Raw genomic sequence first — 25,103 nt, 5'->3', positions numbered from 1 at the left:
TGGCAAGAATCTCTAAAGGATCCTGAACTTATTTATACAACAGCATTAGTACATAAAGAATAACATCTTCCATTCAGATAAAGATGCATTGATTTTTACTTATATATATTTACAAATATATAAACATAGTAAATTCCTACTATGGACTAGTTTAGAAAATGACACGAAAACATATTGGACAGAACTGATTACTAAAGACCACATAATATTTCAAATAGGAAAAATTCATGAGCACTTAAATTAACATTAAGTTCCATTAGGGACTGATTTACAACAAAGATTGAACAGAACCAGATATGGCTAAATAGTTACTACAAAGAGTTATGAAAATTATTTACATTTATAATCCTTACTGAATTTATACTGAATTTCATTTAAAAAAAATCCAAAACTCTAATTGGGTTTTCCAGACAGATTCTTTCTTCTACAACTGTCCAGAAGAATTGTAGGCTGAAATTTTCATTATTGCTCAAGGAATTTCTTCTCAGGAATTACATACTTGTGGGTTTGTAAATTCCTTTCCTCTCCTCTCCTGTCCTCCTCTCCCCTCCTCTCCTTCTCTCCTTCTCCCCTTCCTTCCTTCCTTCCTTCCTTCCTTCCTTCCTTCCTTCCTTCCTTCCTTCCTTCCTTCCCTCCCTCCCTCCCTCTTTTTATGAGAGAGAGAGAGAGAGAGAGAGTAGGAGAGGGAGAGGGGAGAGAGAATCTTAAGCAGGCTCTATGCCCAGTGCAGAGCCCAACTTGGGGCTTGATCTCGACCTGAGATCACGACCTGAGCTGAAATCAAGAGTTGTACACTCGGCTGAATGAACCTCTCAGATACCCCTAGGTTTGTAAAAACTTTTCATTGAGGTTTGAGATGCTGTAATGGATGGAAAGTATATTTTTCATGAGTTACAAAATTCGGCAAGTACCTGTTATTCTCACTTCTTTGTTTTGCATACTGGCTCTAAGTAACATTATAAATGTAATTATCATTTAATTATAAATATAATTAAAAGGTACTTCCCCCCAAGTATTTTATTTTTGACTTTTTAATTAAAATATTTTATCTATTTATTTTAGAGAGAGAGTGTGTGAGAAGGGAGAGGGGCAGAGAGCGAGAGAGCATCCTAAGCCGACTCCACATTGATCAAACATGGGGCTTGATCCTAGGACCCTGGTATCACGACCTGAACCAAAACCAAGAGTTGGGTGCTTAACCAACTGAGCTACCCAGGTGCCCCATCCCTGAGGTATTTTCAAATCCCAGTGAGAATTGTTACTTGGATCTTGTTAAAGTAGCAATGGATAGGCTTGATTTCCCAAATAATCTCACATATATCCTTTGGTATCACTGATCGGTGGATAGAATCTATTATTTTATTTCTACTCCACAGACAAAATTTTTAAAAGATTTTATTTATCTATTCATGAGAGACAGAGAGAGAGACAGAGAGAGGCAGAGATATAGGCAGAGGGAGAAGCAGGCTCCATGCAGGGAGCCCGATGTGGGACTTGATCCCAGGACTCCAGGATCACGCCCTGGGCAGAAGGCAGATGCTAAGCCGCTGAGCCACCCAGGTGTCCCTACAGACAAAATTTAAAAAAAAAAATTTAAAAAGTCATATTGATGGGAAAGTCCATGAATCCACTTACAAGATTAACTAAGGTGGAGGATTCATCTGCACAGTAAAAAAGAAAGATGTTGATTATTGAAAAAAAGATGTCTTCAGTTAGTCAGATTTCAATGTTTCTGGGTCAACAATTATATCCATTAGTAGAAAAATGAGGACTGTGGAAAATTTGCCTAAAAGAAGTTGCAAATGAAGGAAAACCTAGATTATTAAGACAAAAGCACTTTAGTAGTTCCATTATTAAAGAATGCTATAACCCATATACTAGAAAAAATATATTTACAAGTTGTGAAAAGGGGGGCTAAAAGCTATATACTTTTACACTAACACACTATTAAATAACCATATGTCTTTATGGTGATTTAATAGTAAAAGAATTTAATAATATTATGTAAGAAAATAGTAGCAGAATTACTTTTGCTTGCTTATTTAATTTAATAGTTATTTATCCGTATCTGCTATTGAAAAAAGCATCTGAGGTTATATATATATATATATATATATATATATATATATATATATATATAATAGGGCAGAAGAAAAAGGAGTAAAGAACAAAAGGAGTAAGAGAAATCAGATAATGGCAGGCATAAGGTGAGACTAATTCATAAGACTGACTAATACAAAGACCTGTACAATTGCTGGATGATGACCAATTTAAACAAATTATTTAAATTCAATTTGCCAACATGTATAACACCCAGTGTTCATCTCATCATGTGCCTTCCTTAGTGCCTGTCACCCAGTTACCCTGTCCTCCTGCCCACCTCCCCTTCTGCAACCCTTTGTTACCATGACCAAAATTTGACTGAGCTTCCTATTAACCAATACAAAGAAGGTTATACAACTGATCACGATGCACTGTATTTAGGTGGTAAAAGCAAACCAGTTGTGGGGAACAGCTGTTTTTTATACTGGTGTCCTTGGTGAGGACTTACAACACAACACTACAGAGCAACTTGGGAGAAGTAAATCAGAGGAGATCCAAATGATGTGTTTTAGGTGACCTGATAGTGTGTAATAGCTTGGCTTGTTCAGGAGAAAAATTAATCATGTCTAAAGGAATGGATGGACTGTAGCTCCTTTATACAACTCGGTTATTTTTTTTTAATGTTTTTTTTTTTAAAGATTTATTTACTTATTTTTATTTATGATAGACACAGAGAGAGAGAGAGAGAGAAAGAGGCAGAGACACAGAAGGAGGGAGAAGCAGGCTTCATGCCAGGAGCCCGACAGGGGACTCGATCCTGGGACTCCAGGATCGTGCCCCGGGCCAAAGGCAGGCGCCAAACCGCTGGCCACCCAGGGATCCCCAAATCGGTTATTTTTTAGATAGTTGTATTACTTATATTTTTGCCCAATAAGATTTGAGCAACAGAAAGTCTGAGGTTACATTCTCTGGCAGAACTTGGGTGACATTATTTTTGCTATTTTGGGGCCATCAATATGCTTTAATATCTACTCCAGAGGTTATGAAGCCTAACCAGGGTATGTGCCCAATAGATGATTCCTCTATCTATAAAAAATAGGGGCTGGGCAGCCTGGGTGGCTTAGCGGTTTAGCACTGCCTTCAGCCCAGGGCGTGATCCTGGAGTCCCGGGATCGAGGCCCACTTCAGGCTCCCTGCATGGAGCCTGCTTCTCCTTCTATGTCTCTGCCTCTCTCTGTGTCTCTCATAAATAAATAAAATTCTAAAAAAAAAAAAAAAAAAAAAAAAGAAAAGAACTCTTAATGTCATTGGTTAGCTCAATATTCCTAAGAAATCTGTGTCCCTGTTCTTTCTTTAGATTCATATCACTATCGTTTTTGCTAAAAAAGCAACTCATATGTGTCCCGACTGAGGGAAGTGAGCACTTGCTCTCAGCTGACTATGGATAGCCATCTTTCATAAACCATAAATGCAAGCCTATTGAAGAAAAAGCCTCAAGGTCAGTGCTTCTAACTTTAGACAGCTAATCAATAGGTCATTTCCTAAACATGAGGCTTCTGTGCATCCACTCCAGATCAGTATTTTTAAAAAGAATAGTTTTCTTCCAACATATTGCAATAAGCTTGTTGTAGACTTACAACATCTTCAGAATGTTGTAAAAGAAATCTTGTAAGAGAAAGCAACATTTTCACTTTCATATAACTCACGTCTCTTCCTCACATGAAAGAGCAGCTAAAAGGATGAAGGGCAGCATGGCCTCAGTGAAATATGCTGAATTGTAAAAATCTTGATTCTCGTCTTTAAAGGTGAAATAGTGAAAATGTTAAGAATCTGGGATGACATAATCCCCAAGACACTGAAATGTAGTATCCACAGTAATTATTAGAGAACATTTTTTGAAATTCTGGGAATGATTTTTGCTTAAATTTTAAACTTATATTTTATATATATGCAAGTCAAAACACTGCATTTACTTTATAACTGATAGTACTTTGTGCTTTATTTTAGATTTACCGTGGACCTACCTAAATTATAACAGTTCAAGTTTTATGACCACAGAGAAAATATCCAACTTATTCAGAAAAGTGAGTATCTTACAAATTAAAGTTATAATTAAAGAAAGCAGTTCTATAAAAAAGAATTTCATTAAAAGTCAGTGTTACTATTCATAACTCTGGATTTAAAAAATTCTTTTCTCATAGTTCAGACAGCCTTGTGGACAGTGATACTAGCTCATAATTACATATTTAAAAAGAGGATTATGTACTTAAAAACTATCAAATTATATAATAAGACAAATAAGATGTATCATTATGAAGTATAGTAACTCTGCACTTTGAAAAATTACCCCTAAAAATAACTGGATTAATCTTACAAGGCAAATTAAAACTTCTGGATTAAAATTACTTTAGGTTTTCACAAGGGGAAAAATAAGAATCTTTATATTTCTTAATCTAACTATTCTTGTATTATTCAATAACCTATCAAAAAGGAAAAGAAAAAGAGGGATCCCTGGGTGGCGCAGCGGTTTGGCGCCTGCCTTTGGCCCAGGGAGTGATCCTGGAGACCCGGGATCGAATCCCACGTCAGGCTCCCGGTGCATGGAGCCTGCTTCTCCCTCTGCCTATGTCTCTGCCTCTCTCTCTCTCTCTGTGACTATCATAAATAAATAAAAAATTAAAAAAAAAAAAAAAAAGAAAAGAAAAAGAAAAAATCTTACTTTTTAATGAGGTCTCTGGTTAAACAATTTAAATAGTGAAGTTTTAGGCCCCAGAGCAAGACTATACAAATTTAAAACCGCTAGAAATGTTGACAGATGCTTAATTACAGTGTTACATATGGTGGAAAACATACACAATTTGAGTGGATATTTTTATGAACAATTATCATTTAAAACAACTTTGGAAATAAAATTCATTTGTGACTATGTCATTCTTAATAAAATTGTTCTGTTTAGTCAGTATTTTCTTTTTTCTACTTACCTAAATTCATCACAATTTTTGCAAGTAAATTCAAACATGAGGATATTCTTTTGGTTAGCAATTCAAGTTCCAAATTTTCTTTTATTAAAAATATAAAATTTAGTGATAAATTATGCATAGTGATGTGATTCTGAGGTTTTAGACTGAGAAATGAAAAGCACTGATTTGAATGTATTCTAAGAAAACGAACCCAGAAGTATTAAATTTAAAAATAAATTTTATTTTAAAAATAAACTTCAAACTCAAAAAAAGTTGCAAAAATAATACAGTTGACTCCTAAATATCTCTAACCCAGATTTCCAATTTTTAAAAATATTTGTGACATTTGTTTTATTATTTACTTTTTCACTTTGTGTACATATATACATATGTATATACACAAATACTATTTTTTCTAAACTATTTGAGAGTAGGGTATAAATATCACATCCTTTAGTATGTATTTCCTACCAACAATGAAATTCTGTTATGTTATCAAATTCAGATTTTACACTGATAGGATATATTTTTTACTCTACCATTTGTATGCCAATTTTGCCAGTTGTACATAAGGCATTTTGTCTAGCACAGAATAGAGTCCAGGATCACATAGTGAAAACTATGAAGCTTTATTTTTATTTATATATTTATTTTTAGAAAACTATGAAGGTTTAATAATTATTTCCTTTTATTTTTTAATTTTTTTTTTATTTTTATTTATTATGATAGTCACACACACACAGAGACAGAGAGAGAGAGAGAGAGAGAGAGAGGCAGAGACACAGGCAGAGGGAGAAGCAGGCTCCATGAACCAGGATCCCGATGTGGGATTTGATCCTGGGTCTCCAGGATCACACCCCAGGCCAAAGGCAGACGCTAAACCGCTGCGCCACCCAGGGATCCCATTATTTCCTTTTATTTCTTTTCTTTTCTTTTCTTTTTTTTTTTATAGATCTTTAAAAAGATAGTTTCATTTGGTTTCAATTTGAAACTTCAGAATGACAACACAAATTCTATCCCTATGTTCTATGATAGTTTTAGTCAATTATCTGCATAAAAACATAAGAATATGATGAAAATATTCCTGTTTAAGGAATATCTACCAGCGACTAACAAATATCCATTTGACTCTTTTTTATAAAGAAGCTTGCAATTCAGAAAGAAGAAAATTCCTGACTATTTCAAGGCATGCCTTCCTGGGATTTCCTTGCTAGCTCTTGGAAGGTTATTTGAATTAAAATTTAAAATCAGTCAAGTATTCTATTTGCTAGAAATTCTAGTAAAATATTTATTTGATGGAGAGGAGACTGAAATCAGTGTCTAAAGTCAAGTTTCTAAAATATTTGAGGCTTATATTCAACTATGACAATTTTCTTCCATACCCATTAGAAAATACAGAATTAACTACATACATGGTTGCTGATGGCCTAGAAATAGTTTACACAGCTGAACTGAGGGACTTAAAATTTAAGATCTATTTCTGGCTACTCTATCAATATGCATGAAATTCTAGATAAGCCATTTAACTTTGATTTGTCCCAAATTCTCTATTCCTAAAAGCAGAAAAATAATCTACCATACAGATATATTGCTAGGTTTTCAGTCACTCTAGTGAAATCATAATATTAAATATATCAAAGGTTACAAAGAATCATGATAAATATTATAAAGAGTAATGATAAATAAACCATGCCTGGGAGAGCAAAGAAAGGATTTTACTGCTTAAACCTATGTTTGTTGTAAGAAAAAGTAGAAAACATGAAAGAAAAAAACCAGAAATCACCAGGAATTCTACCAACCACAAATAACAGCCTGGAATAGATTATTTTACTCATTTTTTCCCTATACATAAGCACACGTTTGCTTGTTTACAAAATGCATTACTTTAATAACATAACAAACCATAGTTCAACACAAGTACATTAAAAATACTATACTGAAGGTTCTTGTTCTACTAGTCAGTTAACCATTGGTAATAATGATAAACTCTGGACAAAATGTAACACATGGAAGAACCACCTAAAGCAGATAGATACTGAAGGAGATTAAACCTTTCAATTAGGGGATCTGCACTGGGTAGCTCTTCACCCCAAAGAATTTTTTTCTGCAAGGTACAGAATGGTTAGAACCCAAGCAAAAGGCTGCAGTTATTGGCCTGCCGTGTCCAGAGATGGAACTGGGGGATACCAGAACTGCTGGAAACAGGGAAGGGAGATTCCTGGGGGGTAAAAAAGGAGCCAACCACAGATGGGAAGTTCGAAATCCATGTACAAGTTGTTTTCAGTTGAATTCTGAACTGTGTTTGCAGGGAGAAGACTCCAAGGAACTGGTAGAAGGCTGTCAGTTTAGAGAGGCTGGATTAACTAACCCCTTGGTCTTTCCACTGTGAAACCCAGAAGGAGTAAAGATAACCTGTCAGGTCCAAAGTTTTCACCTAAACCTAAGGGAAAAACTCACCATAACAAAGTGTCAAACTACATCTGAAGAAACTCGAGGTCATTGACAGAATCGAAAAAACTCAACGACTCACCACCATAATGTCCATATAATAAAAACTTACTAGATACGCAGGAAAAAAAAGAGTAAACAGTGATCTGAAGTGAAGGGGTGGGGATGGCAGGATAAAACAATAGAAATGGACCTAAAGATGACCCAGACACAGGGCCTGGCTGGCTCAGTGGCTGAGCGTCTGCCTTCATGATCCCGGGGTCTTGGGATCAAGTTCCACATCAGGTTCCCGGCATGGAGCCTGCTTCTTTCTCTGCCTATGTCTGCCTCTCTCTCTCTTTGTCTCTCATTAATAAATAAATAAAATCTTTAAAAAAAGAAAAAGATGACCCAGGCATTAGAATTAGCAAACCAAAACTTGAAAGCAATTGTTATAAATATGTCCAAGAACTTAAAGAAATGGCTCTAATGAGTGAAAGATATTTTAACAGACAAATAAAAACCTTAAAAAAAAAGCCAACTAGAAATACAAGAACTGCAAAGTATAGTATCTGAAGGGAAAATTCACTGGCTTGACTAATACCCAACTGGACAAAGTGGAAAAAAAGCTTCAGTGAACTTGAAAACTGATGAACAGGAATCATCCAAGCCAACGAAGAGAAAGAAAAAAGATAGTTAAAAAAAAAGAAACAAGCTCTGAGTGACCTGTGAGACAACATAAAGCCACCTAGCTTTTGTGTAATTGGAGTCCCAGAGGAGAAGAAAAAAGGAATAGGGAAGCAAAAACATTTGAATGAATAATATCCATGAATCATAAATTAGGTGAAAAACATTAATTTATGAGTCAAGGAAGTCCAGCAAATGGTGAACAGGATGAATAAAAAGAAAAGCACATAGACACATCATAGTAAGACTACTACAACTCAAAGATAAAAAATCTTGAAAGTAGGAGGGGTGAAAAAGACATTAGTACATACAGCAGAATAATGATACAGGGGACTGCTGACTTCTCATCATGAACAACGAGGTCAAAGACAATGAAATGACAACTTAAAAAAATGAAAGAAAAAAACGCCTCATCAACCCAGAACTCTATTTCCAAACAGAAAAAAAATTTGTTTTAAAAATTAAGAGGAAATAATGTTAACTCTGCTGGAATTAAAATATAAAAAAAGAGAAAAAAGGCAAAATAAAGATATTTTCAGGTAAACAATAAAAGGGAGAATTTGTGGTCAGCAGATCTGCACTACAGGACATGCCAGAGGAAGTTCTTTAGGTTAGAGAGAAATAATACTTGGCAAAACTTCAATCTACAAGATACGCCCAGTAATGGAAATGGTAAACCTAAGGGCAAAAATAAAGACCATATTCTCTTCTACTACGAAAAAAGTACAATGGAACCTTATTTTTTATTTATTTTTACAAAGGAATCTTTTTTTTTTCTTTTCTTTTTTTTTCTTTTTTTTTTTATGATAGTCACAGAGAGAGACAGAGAGAGGCAGAGACACAGGCAGAGGGAGAAGCAGGCTCCATGCACCGGGAGCCTGACGTGGGATTAGATCCCGGGTCTCCAGGATCGCGCCTTGGGCCAAAGGCAAGCGCCAAACCGCTGTGCCACCCAGGGATCCCCCAAAGGAATCTTTAATGCAAAATTTATAACAATGTATTCTGTGGTTTTAGTGTACATGGATTTAAAATATATGCCAAGAGAGGCACCTGACTCCTGATTTAGGGGTTGTGAGTTGGAGCCCTACTTTGGGTGTACACATTACATAAATAAATAAAACTTTAAAATACATTTAAATATAAAAATAAAAGGGTAGAGGATAAATGGAATTACAATGTTGTAAGCTCCTTACTTTACATGACAATGTACAATGTTAACTCTGAGTAGACTATGATAAGGATGCAGAGATCAACCTTTAATCCCTAGAGCAACCATTAAAAAATAACACAAAAATGCATACTAAAATGACTTTTAGAGCAATTAAAATAAAATACAACCCCCCCACAAAACCCAGACAAACAGAATGCAAATAACATACAGAGAGACATAAACAATGATATCAATAATTACATGAAATTTAAATGGACTGCTTACTCCAATTCAAACTAAAATGTAAAAGGCTACAACACAAATGTTGGTAAGGATATACAGAAACTCAACTAGAACTGTCATAAGAGTGCAAAATGATACAATCACTTTGGTAAAAATTTTAACAGATTTTAATAATATAGATATATCTACCTCATGACTTAGCACTCCTAATACTAGCTATTGATCTAATAGGTAAGAAAACAAATTTCTACAAAAAGGCATGTAAGAAAAATGTTCACAGAAGCTTTATTCATAATAGCTAAAAATTAGACACAGTCCAAATGTCCATCAACAGGAGAAAGATGAATAGATACATAAATTGTGATTATTCATCAAACTGATACTACTTGGTAATTGAAAAGAACTACTGATACATAAAACAATTTGGATGAATCTCAGGTGAAAGAAGCCAAATACAAAAAAGTATAAGCTCTAAATGGCATTTATGTGAAGTTTAAGAAGAGGCAAAAAAAAAACAAACCCTATGGAGATAGGTTAGAACAGAGGTTTCAGGGGTGAGGTGGGAGGGCAAGGAGAACTGACTGGAAGGAAGAAGAAAATTTTGGAGGTGAGGGAAATGTTCTATATCCTTAACAGGGTAGTGGTTACAATCGTATATACATCTTTCAAACTTCAACAGTTTCTATACTGAAGATCTGATCATTTCACTATATGCAACATTCATATTTAAAAAAGAAATAAAATTTAATATACTTCAAAATATACCTCAGATAGAAATATAATAATAAAAGCACCATACTTAATAAAAGAATATAATAATATTTAATTTGTGTCACTGAATAAAATTTTTTGCCTAGGACATATTTTTCATCTCTGGACAAAATCAGGAATTAAAACCTCCTGAAAGTACTAGCTCATTAGCCTACACCAGTTCTTTCTTTTCTTCCACAGTCCTCAATGATTTAAAACCTAGCAAAAGAATATGTCTGTATTAATTGGATAGTGTTTGGTAACTCTATCTCAAAAAGATGAACTCATCTACTAAATTGCAGAGAACAGTCTAAAATTACTGCTCACAAGATTACAAAATCACCTTATTTGCTTATAAGATGGTGACATTCTAATCATGTATTCTTGGTGACTCTCCAAGTAAGGAACTTGTCAGATCAACATGGTGTCATGCTCAACATTTACAGGTAATAGACAGTTCTGGTTCTTAACAACTTGTCAATGATAAAGACAGTACTGTAAGAGCACTTTATCACTAAAGGATTTGCAAAGCTTCTAGAGAGTGTTAAAAATTATAGTCCCAAAAGGACAGTTCAGTAAAAATTCACCAACCCTTTTTATTACATAGACTACTAATATGAGTCATTACATCCCAAGGCAGCAGAACTAATGGGCATATAATAATAATTTAAACTCTGGCATTTTAACAAAATATATGACAATGAAGTAACAAAAACAGGCAATGTACCTAATGTTTTCCAAGAATAAAAGGAGAAAATGAGTATTTTTTATTTGAGTTGATTCAAAAAGTATTTGAAGTTCAGATATAGTTCGGTACCAAACTGGGAAGAAGTTTTATTTTTTTTAAATTTTTATTTATTTATGATAGTCACACACACAGAGAGAGAGAGAGAGAGAGAGAGAGAGAGAGAGGCAGAGACACAGGCAGAGGGAGAAGCAGGCTCCATGCACCGGGAGCCCGACGTGGGACTCGATCCCGGGTCTCTAGGATTGCGCCCTGAGCCAAAGGCAGGCGCCAAACCGCTGCGCCACCCAGGGATCCCCAGGAAGAAGTTTTAAATAACTCTTAAGTAACTGGAGAATCCTATCTGATAGGACTAAATGAATTAATGTTCTTCATTTTTCTCCTGGTTTTTAGAAGAGGAAATGGAAAGAAGTAGTTTTGACCAACATCACCTTCTCCTCCAAGTAGAAATGCTTATTACACAGGTTTAAAAACACCAATTTAAACTAATATTTAATTATTAGGATAATCATTTTCAGTGCCATAAAATAAATTCAATCATTTATCACAGTACAATTTCTTACATGAGAAAATGACCTGAATTTCTGTCGTCTTTCGTTATTATCAGTTGATGTCAGGGTTAGGAAAAAATCACCTTGAAGAATCTCTAGGAAATTGGTTGAACACATCTAGGAAAATTATCAGACTGACTGTATATTTCCAATAATTTTACATATATTTTATGGAGAGGATTGTGTTCCATGTCTATTGGGATAGTGGCATAAAGACTGGCATAATGATTAGTACACTTACTGTTAAGCTTATTCAACGTTTAACTTTTCTTAAAGTTTATTCTGTGGGCCTCTGGCTTTGTGGGATACCAACAGCTGTTGACTCAAGGGTATGTTCAAAGGAAAGCTCCTTATTGCAGCCTTTCTTGGAGGTATCTGTGTGCTAACATGCACTGTGACACAGAGAAGGGAAGACTTCTTTTTCTTTTTTTTTTTTTAAATGATTTTATTTTTAATCTCTACATGGGGCTTGAACTCACAAGAGATCAAGAGTCCCATGTTCCACCGATGGAGCCAGCCAGGCACGCCACAAGGGAGGATTTCAATGTGTACCGTCTCCCAAACATATTTGACCAGTGAGTTTTCTTGGGACAGTTTTCTGGACTTCTATTTCAGAAAACACATTTTGGAAAATTTTAGTTTAGAGGTAATACAGGTATCAGCTAGAGTTGTAGCAGGCTGAAAAAAAGGAGAGAAAAGTACGAAAGAGCAAATACTGTTTTAGGTTACTTGTTTCTCAGTGCTCATTTCCTTAACTGTAAAATGCTATTTACTAGCTGTAACCTTGGGCAAGTTATTTAATCCCATTTCTTTCTTTAATCTGTAGGAATGGGACTAAGAGCAATAATATCTACTTTGCAATTTGTGATGAGAACTGAAGATGACATAGGTAAACTGCAAGTGTAGTATCTGCCATATGGTCCTGCTTGAAAAATGAGGGTGACTAGTATTATTGGAATATTTTGGTACCACCTATATGAACTGGAGGCTTTCTTTTGATTACATAGAAAGAAAGCTATTCATTCCCATTTTAACCCTTTCTCCTACTTTCACAATACTAACTTCTAAGTGAAAGACATCAAGAAGACCTGCTCAAAAGAAGCCTGCTTACCTTAATGGAACCCAGCCTTTAGGTTTGACCAAGAAACCTGCTGACCACTGGAGCATTTTGGCACTATTGTTTCCACAGGTAAAGTTTTTTTTTGTTTTTTTTTTGTACAGCACTTGGTAACTTCTAGTTTATCTTCACATGTACTATCAGATTCTATCCTTCTAATAAACCAGTGGGGTTAGTAGGGAGGAAACTGTTATCTCTAAATAAATCATGGACATGGAAACTGAGGCTTGGAGAGGTTAAATTGTGAACTACCCAAAGTCACAGAACTGGCAAGCAGCAGCATCTAGGCTCACACGTTTTTGGCTTTTGTTGAGTATCCGAATAAATGAGTGACTCAGACAGGGTCCTCTGAGTTTGCATTTTAGAATAATGTAGTTCAGTTCAATAAACACTTATTGACTTGCTCCTATATGCTAGACACTGTGCCAGGTGTGACTGAGACTTCTGGTTCTGTCCTTGAAAAGCGTACTATCTAGTGGTATTCCGAGAGTCCAAAAATAGGAAAAAAAATAAAGAAAACTAGTGATTCTGAGTAGTTTTCTATGGTAGTGACCTCCTCAAAATGCTTTTTAGCATCAAGTTCCCCCAGAGGTTCACCAGCAGAGAGTTTATGGTGACCACGGCAAGGGTTTCCTGTAAGAGTGAAAATCTGAAGAACCTTTCCTGTGGTGAAGCCTGTGGTCCTTCCTATGTTCATTCAGTCACTAAAAATACACCAGCCAGTAAAGACAAGTGCTGGGGGAACATTTGCTATGGTGTCTAGAACTCTCAGCTTGAGATACCTTCTCTTCTATGTGTCTATACTTCTTTCCCAACAGATCACGGAAAGGTACTTTCTACCTTAGAATGCTTGTTGGAACATCACATGAAAAATGTATTTTTCCTTTCCTTGTTATCATTATATTTCTATTGTACTGTCCTTGTTCCTTTTAGCATTTTTGAGTTTCCCCAAATTTATTACCTATCTTGACTACCTATTGAACTGTTGTGTCTATTTGTTCACAGAATTAGTTGAACATGTTCTTGGCATGGGAACCCTCCATTAAAAAAAAAAATCAGTTCCTCCTTGATAAATGCAAAACTTTTATCATCACCACTTTGCTGTTTAGAAACTTGGCTTTTAAAAAAAAATCATTGATTAGTTTTCTGACTGAATCTGAGACCCATTTTTCAGTTCTTATCCCTGCAGCCTTCTGCTGCTAAGAGACACTGTTGATTACTTTCTCATTGATGTGTTAGCCATAGCATCAGATTCACAATCCTATCAACTTTCTACTTCTTTTTGTGTCTGCTTCCTCTTGAAAATACCTATTTGTAGTTACAGTGCAGCGGAAAGCACGGCGGCCTCAGTCATAACTCCTGGGCACCTGGTTCTAACACTTCCTAGCAAATCACCAGGCTGAGTCTCAGTTTCTTTACACATAAAATGAAGATAATAATAGTATCTATTTCACATCACTGTTCTTGAAGACTCCATGATATAATGAAAGTATTTTATACATTCTAAAGCACCTTCTAAATGGAAATAATAATTTCCATTAATACTAATATTGAATGGAAATATTAACCTGAAAAACTAATATTCAGACATGAGGGTTTTAAAAAAGGTTTTATTTTAATTTCAGTTAGTTAACATACACTGTCCTATTAGTTTTAGTTATACGCTATTCCACACTTCCATACATGATGGTGCTCATCATGACAGGTGCCCTCCTTAATTCCTATCACCTATTTCTTCTATACCCCTCCCCGCCCCAATAACTGTCAGTTTGTCCTCTACACTTAAGTGTCTGTTTCTTGGTTTGTCTCTGCTCTCTTACTTTTTTCTTTTTTCTCTTTTTTTTAGAGAGAGAGAGAGAGAGAGAGTGAGTCAGTGAGAGAGCACGAGTGGGGGATAGGAGAGGAAGAGGGAGAGGGAGAAAAAGAATCCCAAGCAGGCTCCCAGTGCAGAGCCTGATGTGAGGCTCGATCTCACAACCCTGAAATCATGACCTGAGCCAAAATCAGGAGTCAGATGCTTAACTCACTGAGCCACCCAGCACCCTGTTTTGTTTCTTAAATCTCATATATGAGTGAAATCATACGGTATTTGTCTTTCTCTGACTGACTTGTTTCTCTAAGCTTTATACTCTCTAGCTTCTTTCATGTTGTTGTAAATGGCAAGACTTCATTCTTTTTTATAGCTGAAAAATATTCCATTGTATATATATACACACCACGTTTTCTTTATCCATTCATCATTTGGTGGACATTTGGATTGCTTTCATATTTTGGCTATTGTAAATAATGCTGCTATAAACATAGGGGTGCATGTATCCTTTTGGATTAATGTTCTCGTATTTTTTGGGTAAATATCCAGTAGTGCCACTGCTGGATCATAAAGCAGTTCTTTTTTTTATTTTTCATTTTATTTTTATTTTTTGGCAGTTCTATTTTTAACTTTTTGAGGAACCTCCATACTAGATATATTAGATTCTTATATTCTTTACTCCCTAGATATACTGCAAGAGATGGTTTTTTAGGTAATACTATCATTTGCATATAAATGATTATATGTATATATTATGTCTATATATATAGGCACATAGATGTATAAAATATATAAAGTAGAAATCAACTTGAACCAAATTATAGGACAGCTTTACACTTATAATCTACCAGTAATGGAAAACTTCTGGTTTCAAGATTTTATTTATTCATTCATGAGAGACACAGAGGGAGAGGCAGAGACATAGGCAGAGGGAGAAGCAGGCTCCCTGCGAGGAGCCCGATACAGGATTTGATCCCAGAACCCCAGCAGCACGACCTGAGCCAAAGGCAGATGCTCATCCACTGAGCTACTCAGACATCCCTTGTAATGGAAAACTTAATACTTTTTTTTCTCTTATTTAAACATGGTGTCACCTACACATCTCTCTATTTAGTACCTATAGAGGACACATGATTTTTGTTTTTTTTTTCTGCCCAGCATCTGATTCTCCTTACATGCCTTAGGGCATACCACATTGTGTAAGTGGTGGTGGCGAACAGGTGGGAAGTTTCATCTTTAACATCTAGTGAGCGATGCATAAGGGAAGGGGCAGGAAATGTGATTGGACCAGTTAGTGTATTTCCATTCACTTCTCCTTGAGAAAATGACTCTGTTTGTGATGTTATATTGCTCGGCAGTACAAAGAAAGCATGTTGTTTTCAAAGAGTTCAATGGTGTGCAGCAGCAGTAACAGGACCAAGCAGTCTCAAAGGGGGAAAATGATTAATTCAAGGAGAGTCACACTGCATTCCCACTTCCTGCTCAGTCACTCAACTCAGTGTCTTCCTAAATGTTTGTCACAATACAACTCTTAACTAGCTACTAAAATAATTTGTGTCTTTATTTACTAGTGTTTTTTTGGCTTGCTTGTTAGTTGTCCATATGCTCTAACTCAATGTAACCCCCTTCAGGTCAGGAACTTTGCTATGTCTGCTGCTGTGTCCCACTGCAGTGCCTAGAACAGTTCCTGGTACATACTAGGTGTGTACTAAACATTTGTTGATTGACTGAATGACTGACTGGTAAAGTTTTCTGAAATAGTTGGGAGCTCAGTAAATGGTAAATTGATTTAAAAATGAAATAGAGACATTTTTTTGAGATAAGTACTTAAATTCAAATGTTATCTTCTCTAGAGAAAAGAATATACTATTAGGAAAAAATAAAAATAATTCAAAAATTCTTTAAATGCTTTTCAAAAACATAGGTGTAGGTGCTACGTTCCAAATATTAAAAATGACAAGATAATGCAGGTTTTTCTTCTAATCTGCTGATAGGTCTACTATTCTTAGTAACCCAATCTGTTGAGTAAAATGACCATAGAAAATATGATTGTTAAAAGCTTCTGGAAATATAAGAAGCATAATTTTAACTGTGAATTTGGATAAAAACTGAATTTGCTGCTTCTTCGTGGCTTTTGTATCAGTAGGACTCTCACTAAAAGGAGCTGTTTCTATTTAACAAAAATAATTTTAACGAGTCCTGTACTAGTCATATTTATTTTGGAAAAGTATGGTGAAAAGAAGAAACAAGACACTGTCCATTATTTTGATCTTTAACATATTTTCCCATTTAAAAAGATTTTATTTTATTTATTTATTTTAAAAGATTTTATTTATTTATTCATGAGAGACAGAGAGAGAGAGAGAGAGAGAGGGGCAGAGACACAGGCAGAGGGAGAAGCAGGCTCCATGCAGGGAGCCCGACATGGGACTTGATCCCGGGTCTCCAGGATCACACCCTAGGCCAAAGGCAGGCACTAAACCACTGAGCCACCTGGGGATCCCCCTAAAAAGATTTTTAAAAGAAACAAACACAAATGCAACAGCCTACACATTTTTCTTTTGTTTCTCCCCAGAAAAGAAAAACCAACACTATCTACAACAGTATATGGCAGATTTTTTGAAATTTGTTCAGGCACGTGGCTTTAAGCCCTTCAATAACTTACATGGTAAAGCAAAAACCAAAGCCAAAACCCAAACTTATACCATCATGTAGTCCAAACATTTTCTAAGTGCCTATATGCCAGATATTTGATGGGTAGTGGGTGTATAATGAAAACAAGAACAAGGCCCATCTTTGGGATTATAGTATTCGTGACCCCTTGGAGGGAATCCAAGACATACCTGCCTTATTCCAAATTGTACTTTATGGTAAATGGTATTACAATGAAATTTCAGTGTTATATGAGAAGTTATATTTGGATGCATAAATTCTGTCTATAATGAAAATGACATGGCAGTACAAACCTTCTAATTAAACCGACACTATTTCTACTATATTGTACCTTCAGTAAAGTAAACTAATAAAGAGACCCTTCTGCTAAAATAACAATAACTACATTTGCTATACAATGTGTAGTTTTCTTTAAAATGATGCTTCTTATTTCTTCATAGATTTTTTAGTGAATAAATGGCTATTATCTACATTAGATAAGCATGAGGATCCATATAACTTTTTCTCTGTGAAGGCTGAATGGTCATCTTTGGCTATAGTAAAGTTATAATAAGTTATGGTAAATTTTAATGCAGTCTCCTATATGAGCCTCATCACCGAATCACAATTTAATGCTATATTATAGGCATTTATTTTATTGCATCATATTTTTTTCTCCATTCTCTCTTTATAGGTTTTTATTGGTCATTAGTAAAAAAGTTAACAGTATCAGGAAAAGAAATTAAGGAAATAATCCTATTTTCAGTCCCATCAAAAAGAATAAAATACTTAGTAATAAATTTAACCAATGAGGTAAAATAACTATACACTGAAAATAAGACATCGATGAAAGACATTGAAGACACAAGTAAATGGAAAGATATTCTGTGCTCATGGAGTTGAAGAATTAATATTGTTAAAATGTTCATACTTTTCAAAAACAATTTACAGATTCAATGCAATCTCTATCAAAAGTCTCATGGTATTTTTCATAGAACTAGAGTATACAATCCTAAAATTTCCTTTTTTTAAAAAAGATTTTATTTTTTTATTCATGAGACACACACACAGAGAGGCAGAGACATAGGCAGAGGGAGAAGTAGGCTTCTCACAGGGAGCCCGATGCGGGACTTGATCCCAGGACCCCAGGATCATGACCTGAGTCAAAGGCAGATGCTCAACCGCTGAGCCACCCAGGTGTCCCACAATCCTAAAATTTGTGTGGAACTACAAAAGATTCCGGATATCCAAAGCTATCTTGAGAAAGAGGAACAAAGCTAGAGGCATCACACTTCCTGATTTCAAACTGTATTACAAACTTATAGTAGACAAAACAGTATGGTATGGCATAATAACAGATATGTAGATCGTTAGAACAGAGTAGAGAACCCAGGAACCAAGAATATCCAATGGGGAAAAGATAGTCTCTTCAATAAATGATGTTTGGAAAACTGGGCGGCCATAAACAGAAGAATGAAATTGGACCATTTTCTTACACCACACACAAAAATCAACTCAAAATGGATTAAAGATTTGAACATAAGACCCCAAACTGTAAAACTTCTGGAGGAAAACAGAAGAAAACTCCCTAGACATCGGTCTTGGCAAAGATTTTTTGCTTTACCAAAGCAAAGGTATCAAAAGCAAGAATAAACAAGCGCAATTGTATCAAACTGAAAAGCATGCATACATCAAAAACAAAACAAAACAAAACAAAACACTCTAAAACAAAAAAAAAAAAATCAAAGTCCAAACAAACCATCAACAAAATGAAATGGGAGAAAATATTTGCAAATAACATATGTGATAATTAGGGGTCATGAAAAGGTGCTCGACAGGGAAACGCAAATCAAAACCACAATGAGATAAAACACTGCACTTGTTAGAATGGCTATTATCAAAAAGACAAGAGATAGAAGTGTTGGCCAGGATGTGGATAAAAGGGAATTCTGTGTATTGATGGGAGGAATGTAAATTGGTATAGCCACTAGGGAAAACAGTATGGAGGGTCTTTAAGAAATTAAAAATAGAACTATGAAGTGATCCAGCAATCCTAGAGGCACTTGAGTGGCTTGGTTAGTTAAGGTTTGCCTTTGGTTCATGATCCCAGGGCCCTGGAATCGAGCCTTGCATCGGGCTCCCTGCTCAGTGGGGAGCACTCCCTCTGCTGTGCTGTCTCACTGTCTCTGTAAATAAATAAATAAAATCTTAAAAAATAATAAAAAGAACTACAAAGTGATCCAGCAATCCCAACTCTGAGTATCTATCCAAGGGAAACGAAAACAGGGTATCAAAGGGATATCTGCACTCCCATGATCACTGCAACACTGTTCACAATAATCAAGATATGGAAATGACCTAGGTGTCCATCAACGGATGAATATATCAAAATATATATACACACATGGGGGAATATCATTCAGCCATGAGAAAGAAGGAAATCTGGCCACTAGCAACAACATGAATGGACTTTGAGGGCATTACGCTAAGTGAAATAAGCCAGGCAGAGAAAGACAAATACTGCCTGCAATCAGTTATATGTGGAATCTGAGAAGAAAAATGTCAAACATTTAGAAACAGAGAAAAAAAGTGGTTGCCAGGGTTTGGAGTTGGGAGGAATAATAGGAAGAGGTTGGTAAAAGGATACAAACTTTCAACTATAGGATGAATAAGGTCTGAGGATCTAATGTATAACATGGGGACTATGTTAATAAGAATATATTGGGTAAATGAAATTTGCTGAAAGTAGAACTTAAATGTTGTCACCAAATAAAAGAAAGAAATATTCAAGGTGACGGATATGTTAATTAACTAGATGGGAGGAATCCTTTCACTATGTATGTACATCGAATCATCATGAGGTACACTTTAAATGTCTTAGAATATTGTCAACTATACCCTCAATAAAGCTGAAAAAAATGAAAATACAATACTTTAAAAATTTAACAGTATAAGGAATGCTAACTACATTCATGGAAGAGGTGGCCCATTAATTTAGTCAGTGTTTTTTGGCTAAGAATCCACGTGATTTCATTTCATCTTAATTTCAACCAACATTTTTTACTAGGAGCTGGGGACATGGTGATTAATAAGATACATGTGGTCCCTGACTTCAAGGAGTTTACAACCTAGTGGGGGGAAGGAGACACTAAAAGAATTCCATAAATAACTGCTTGCTTACAAGTAAATATGTAATGATTTCTTTGTTATTTATTGCAAAGAAACTATCTTTTCAGAAGAATGTATCTGCTTTAGCTTTTCAGTGAGGAAGATACTGTCAGTCATTATTTCCTTTTCCGCCTTGACTGTAAGGAAAGAGATAAATTTTATGCTAAATTAATATAATTATCATACCATAGGCTGATGGACAATTATCTTGATCTCTAACTAGTTTTGATATTATAAAAATCTTCATTTTAATTATTATGTCTTGTATATGTCCTCTTCCCTGCAGGCTGACCGAGAAAGTAAAGAGGGACAGGATTTGGGGAGGGGATTAAGCTATACAGCATAAATAAAAACAATGCTGTTTTCTTGATGTTTTATTTCACAGGTACATTTGAAAACCAGAATTGTTCTATCTATCCACTGTTGTATAAAACAGCACATAATTATTTTAGAAGTTTCAACTCAGAGCTGTCTCTAAACCTACAATGGTACAAAAAATGGGGGATATTAATTGCTTTTTGCCCCATGACAGAAACAAGGGACTCATTAAAATTTCATGGAGATACCATAGGACATGTTATGTTATAAAAATCAGAATTTCATAATCTTCTGAAACTCTGCAGTACTTTAATGGTACTTCTAATAGTGCCTAACACTTGGAAGGGTTCCACAGTTTGGCTCCTATAAAGTGGTTTTTGACAGCAAATGTGCAGGAACCAGAATCTATACTGAAACTTGAATCTGAGCCACGTAGACATCATGATGTTGCCCAAATGCGAAGTGGTTTCCATTGGCAATACCATAATATCTTCTCACTGAAGCATGAAACTGAGTTTGGGGGATATTTAGCTACCAAAAGAAGCAGACATTATCTAAGCCTTGATCAGAAAGAAAAAAAAATTGAAAATGACTTCCTGGCATTCATTCAGTGGAAAATGAAGACACGAAGAAGCCAAATAAAGTTAACAGCTCTAAAAAGAGGCTAGAAATTGTGGTGCTCTAGAGTCTTCATCATCACTGCCATGCTCTTTGATGCCAATAAATGTTATTGAGCTCTCACCATGTGTAAGGCACAATGACAGGGCCCTTAGTCATTATGGTCTCGAAGGTCATGGACTTCTAATTTTTTTAATTTAATTCTGGTGTAGCTGACATGTACTGGACTTTATATTATGCCTCCTTGTAATTCCTTGTGTCTGGCAAAGGGTTTGTGAAGACAGCAAATATCCAGTAAAGATGTATGGATTATGTGAATGTGACTGCAAGGAGCTTGGAGTCTAATTGGGAGATAGAATAGAAGTGACTTCCTTGCCAGGAGAGGTTCTTATCTCAACCCCTTTATACAGTTTCTAACTAGGACAGTGCCTAGCACATAACAGGTATCTAAAAATAGCCAGTTAATCGATAATGAGCAAATACTTTTTGTAAAAAACATTTACTGAACACTCACTGTGCTTTAGATGATTTACTACACTGAACTCTCACGACAGGAAAGTGCTGTTATCATCCCCCTTTTAGAGATGACATAGCTCAAGTTCACAGGGGTTGGGCAACTTGCTCAGTTTACCCAAATGTTAACTTGTGGAGGCAGGATTTGAACCTAGGCAGTCTGACTGCAGTTCACACTCCTCACTATCATACTGTATCACAGTGTACATAAAAAAAAAAACAAACCCAATATTGTTAGGTAGCCTTTGGTAAGGTCAGCTGAAGGGCAGAGATACCAAGTTCTCTAACCGTAGAATAATAAGTGATTACTGAGGACTGGGCAGTAGGAACAACTTCGTTAGAAAGTAGAACGTGGGTTTTGCAAGAAGAAGAGGGATAGTTAAGTCCTGTGGAAGGAGGAAGAAAAGTGAACAAGGGTGGCTGGAGAGCCTCATAATGTATTTGGAGGTGAGAGGTAGACTCATTGGACAGAATGAAGAGGTTCATGTAGGACAGTGGTAGAAAACCTAATTAGAGATACAGCAGAACAAGAGAGTGAAGGGCTTAAGAACTTGGATTTCATTCTTTAAGCAGGAGCAGAGCCAACAAAGTTTTTCTCATAGAGAAAGAGGTGTGAAAATCTGCTTTTTAGTGAGTTTTGTAGGATATAAAGAGGGTGAGAGCTTAGAGACCAGGAGATCAGGTAGGTGGAGGTGAAGAAGACCTGGACTGAGACAGCTGGCAATGGCAATGGAGAGGAAATTACAGATAAAAGAAAAACAAAGAACAAGAGAACATGACTGCCTTGATGATGGAGACAGGGATGAATCAGGACCTATGTGACAAATACTGATCCTGCCATCAGAAATGGGGATATTTAGGAAGAAGAGTTGGTTTTTGGATGATCACTAAACTTCTAATTTAAGCCCCTTGATTCCTAAAGGTTTAAGGCATTTATTAATCAAGTACCTTAAACATTTGGATGCTGTTACATGCCAGGAACTGGGCCAGGTTCAGGGGGCTTAATGGTGAGCAGGAAAGATATGGTCCCTCTTTTCATAGACTTAGAGTTTATGAGAGGAGGGAGGCATTAAGTAATTAAAATAACACTGATGAGTTTTAGGATGGTGATGAAATACAGAGTACTACGGGACCATATGGTCAGAGCACAGGGAGAGGGTAGCCCGAGACTTTGTTGAGGAGTGACATTTAAGCTATGGATCATGTTAACAGTTTGGTTAACAGTCCCCATATCAGGGAGTTAACCTGTGTTATATATAGCTCAGGTTATATATACATACTAGAGGTGTCAGTGACGGTACCTGCTCACCAACCACCCCCTGTAGTGAACTAAGTTGATTATAGACCTGTTTCAAAGGACAGCAGCAGGGCCATCTTTTTTTTTTTTTTTTCCATATAATCCTGCACTGTCCATCCAGCCATCCATAGCCGACTGAGCCTGCGAGAAATACTGACCTAAGTGCAGCCAACTGATAGCACCATAGTCTATGATCTGAAGCAAAGAGATGAGAAAAAAAGAAATTTCTCCAGAATTTGGTGAAAGAAACCAAGATACTGGGGAGACTGCGGCTGGAGTAAAATCAGAACTGGAGAGATCCAAAGGCTATTCGTTCGCTGAAGTTCGGAGTGGGCAGAAAGAGTAAGTAAGAGGAAGAAGCTGGTCCATGTATAGTGAGTAGAGGAATGACAGAGAGAAACTGATTCCTCTAGAAAAATATACGTCTCATGAGAGACAAGTGGCAAAAGTAGGTGCTTGGACAGCAATATTAATTGTCAGTGATTTTCCAGTGGCAAGACAATGAGCACCCTCAGGATAACATCTATTCCTTTCACATTAGAACAACGTCAGGAAGTCTAAATGGCTGAAATTACACTTTTGGGACAGAGTTCAGTTCTTATATTCTCTGTACGAATCTTCTTTAGGAGACAAACTATAAATTCAATCCAAGCTAGCTGAGTGGGTCTCTACTGCTTGTAGACAAGAGGGCTTAATTAAAACACATTATCCCCTCTAGGATAAAGTAAGCTAAAAAGGAGATACTGTGTTGAGTTCAGCTACCAGGGTAAATAAATTATTATATATAAAAACAAATCTGTTTGCTACCTTTAAATGTCTTTAATTGTCATAATTATAGCATGCCTATCTCAACACAGATGCATATGATATATTCTTAGAAAAATTGTCACAACTGTTCATACTTACACTCAAGTGTTATATTTGTATGCCATATACCATACACATATACATGAAATGTATTTATACACACCTAACTAAATATCTGTAGTAAGACACCAATTATACAAATGTACAAACAAAATTATATGACTTCCTTACAACTCTGTGTGCATGCCAGGAACACTGAGATGATGGTCTTGATATAATTATTGTCACTTTTCCCACAGCCTCACAGTGTATCACTGGGTAGATAAATGAGATTAAGCAAGTCTATGCTTGAGAACTCCATCTTTTGAGTTTTATCCATATTCTTTTATTCTGTCATCCACTCTCTTCTGTTTTCCTCACTGTGCTTTCTCCATTCTCTCTTCTGGTTCAAACAAAACTATAAACACTGTAGTCAAACAAGCGCTACAACAATTATCTGTGCCAGTTTTCGTAGGCTAAAAATATGTACTCTTCTAGAACGTTACCATTTGGGACAAGGGTAAGGTAGCTGAACTAGCATTCCCCTTCTCCTAGAAGGAAAGCTCTTGGTTTTTCATTTTCCACTTGGCCTAAACTCAGTGAACTACTTCAGCTTAGGAGGAGGTGAGAAAGAAAATTAGGAGAAGACAAGAAGTGATTTTAACTAGTGAAGGGAAAGGGATAAGTAGGTTTCATATATACCCATCTCTCTCCGTTCCATGCAAGGGAGGCTGCGGGAGGGACTGTGCCGAGTTAAAACTTGTCTAAGAGCATTTACAACAACGGAGTAGGACTGTCCTCCTTCCATATCTCAGCTGGGCTCTGGTGGTGGAAAGTGGAACAGAAGGTGAAAGGAGAAGGAAGGAGAGATCACCTCGTTGTTCAGGCCTTGGTGACAAGGAACTAAAGGAAAGTACATATAGTTAATTATAGGTATACTCTAAACAGTGAGTTGTTTCCCTCATGGAATAGCAAAAGTTGCAATGAAAAATTATACCTTTTTGTCTAAGGGACAGGAATTTGTTTCCAGACATAATTTCTTGAACAGCAAAGATAACTTTTTGAAAAAAATGAAGGCAGTATTTTAAAATACTAATTGCATTATTCAAAACTCATTTAATTTTACTGTAGTAGAGGAAAGCTTACCAAAGGGGTTATGAATCAATAATGTTCTGATAAACACCAACTTACTAAGGTAGGTGTTATAA

The 25,103-nt window shown here is 35.9% G+C and overlaps 1 protein-coding gene and 1 long non-coding RNA gene across 9 annotated transcripts in view; one reads left to right on the top strand and one right to left on the bottom strand.

Moving 5' to 3' along the window:
• FAM172A (family with sequence similarity 172 member A) overlaps positions 1–25,103 on the bottom strand; it is a 425,633-nt gene that overhangs the window by 26,855 nt on the left and 373,675 nt on the right. The gene's annotated exons all lie outside the window — the stretch shown is intronic.
• Positions 3,405–23,416, top strand: LOC111095134. Its single transcript, XR_005356680.1, has 4 exons — positions 3,405–3,541; positions 4,051–4,127; positions 12,626–12,745; positions 23,171–23,416. It is a non-coding gene; the product is annotated as an uncharacterized LOC111095134 (long non-coding RNA).

This window comes from Canis lupus, chromosome 3 (assembly GCF_011100685.1).
Source record: "Canis lupus familiaris isolate Mischka breed German Shepherd chromosome 3, alternate assembly UU_Cfam_GSD_1.0, whole genome shotgun sequence".
NCBI classification, from domain to species: domain Eukaryota; kingdom Metazoa; phylum Chordata; class Mammalia; order Carnivora; family Canidae; genus Canis; species Canis lupus.
Note: the sequence above shows the minus strand (reverse complement) of the source record. Positions and strands in the feature narration are given on the sequence as shown.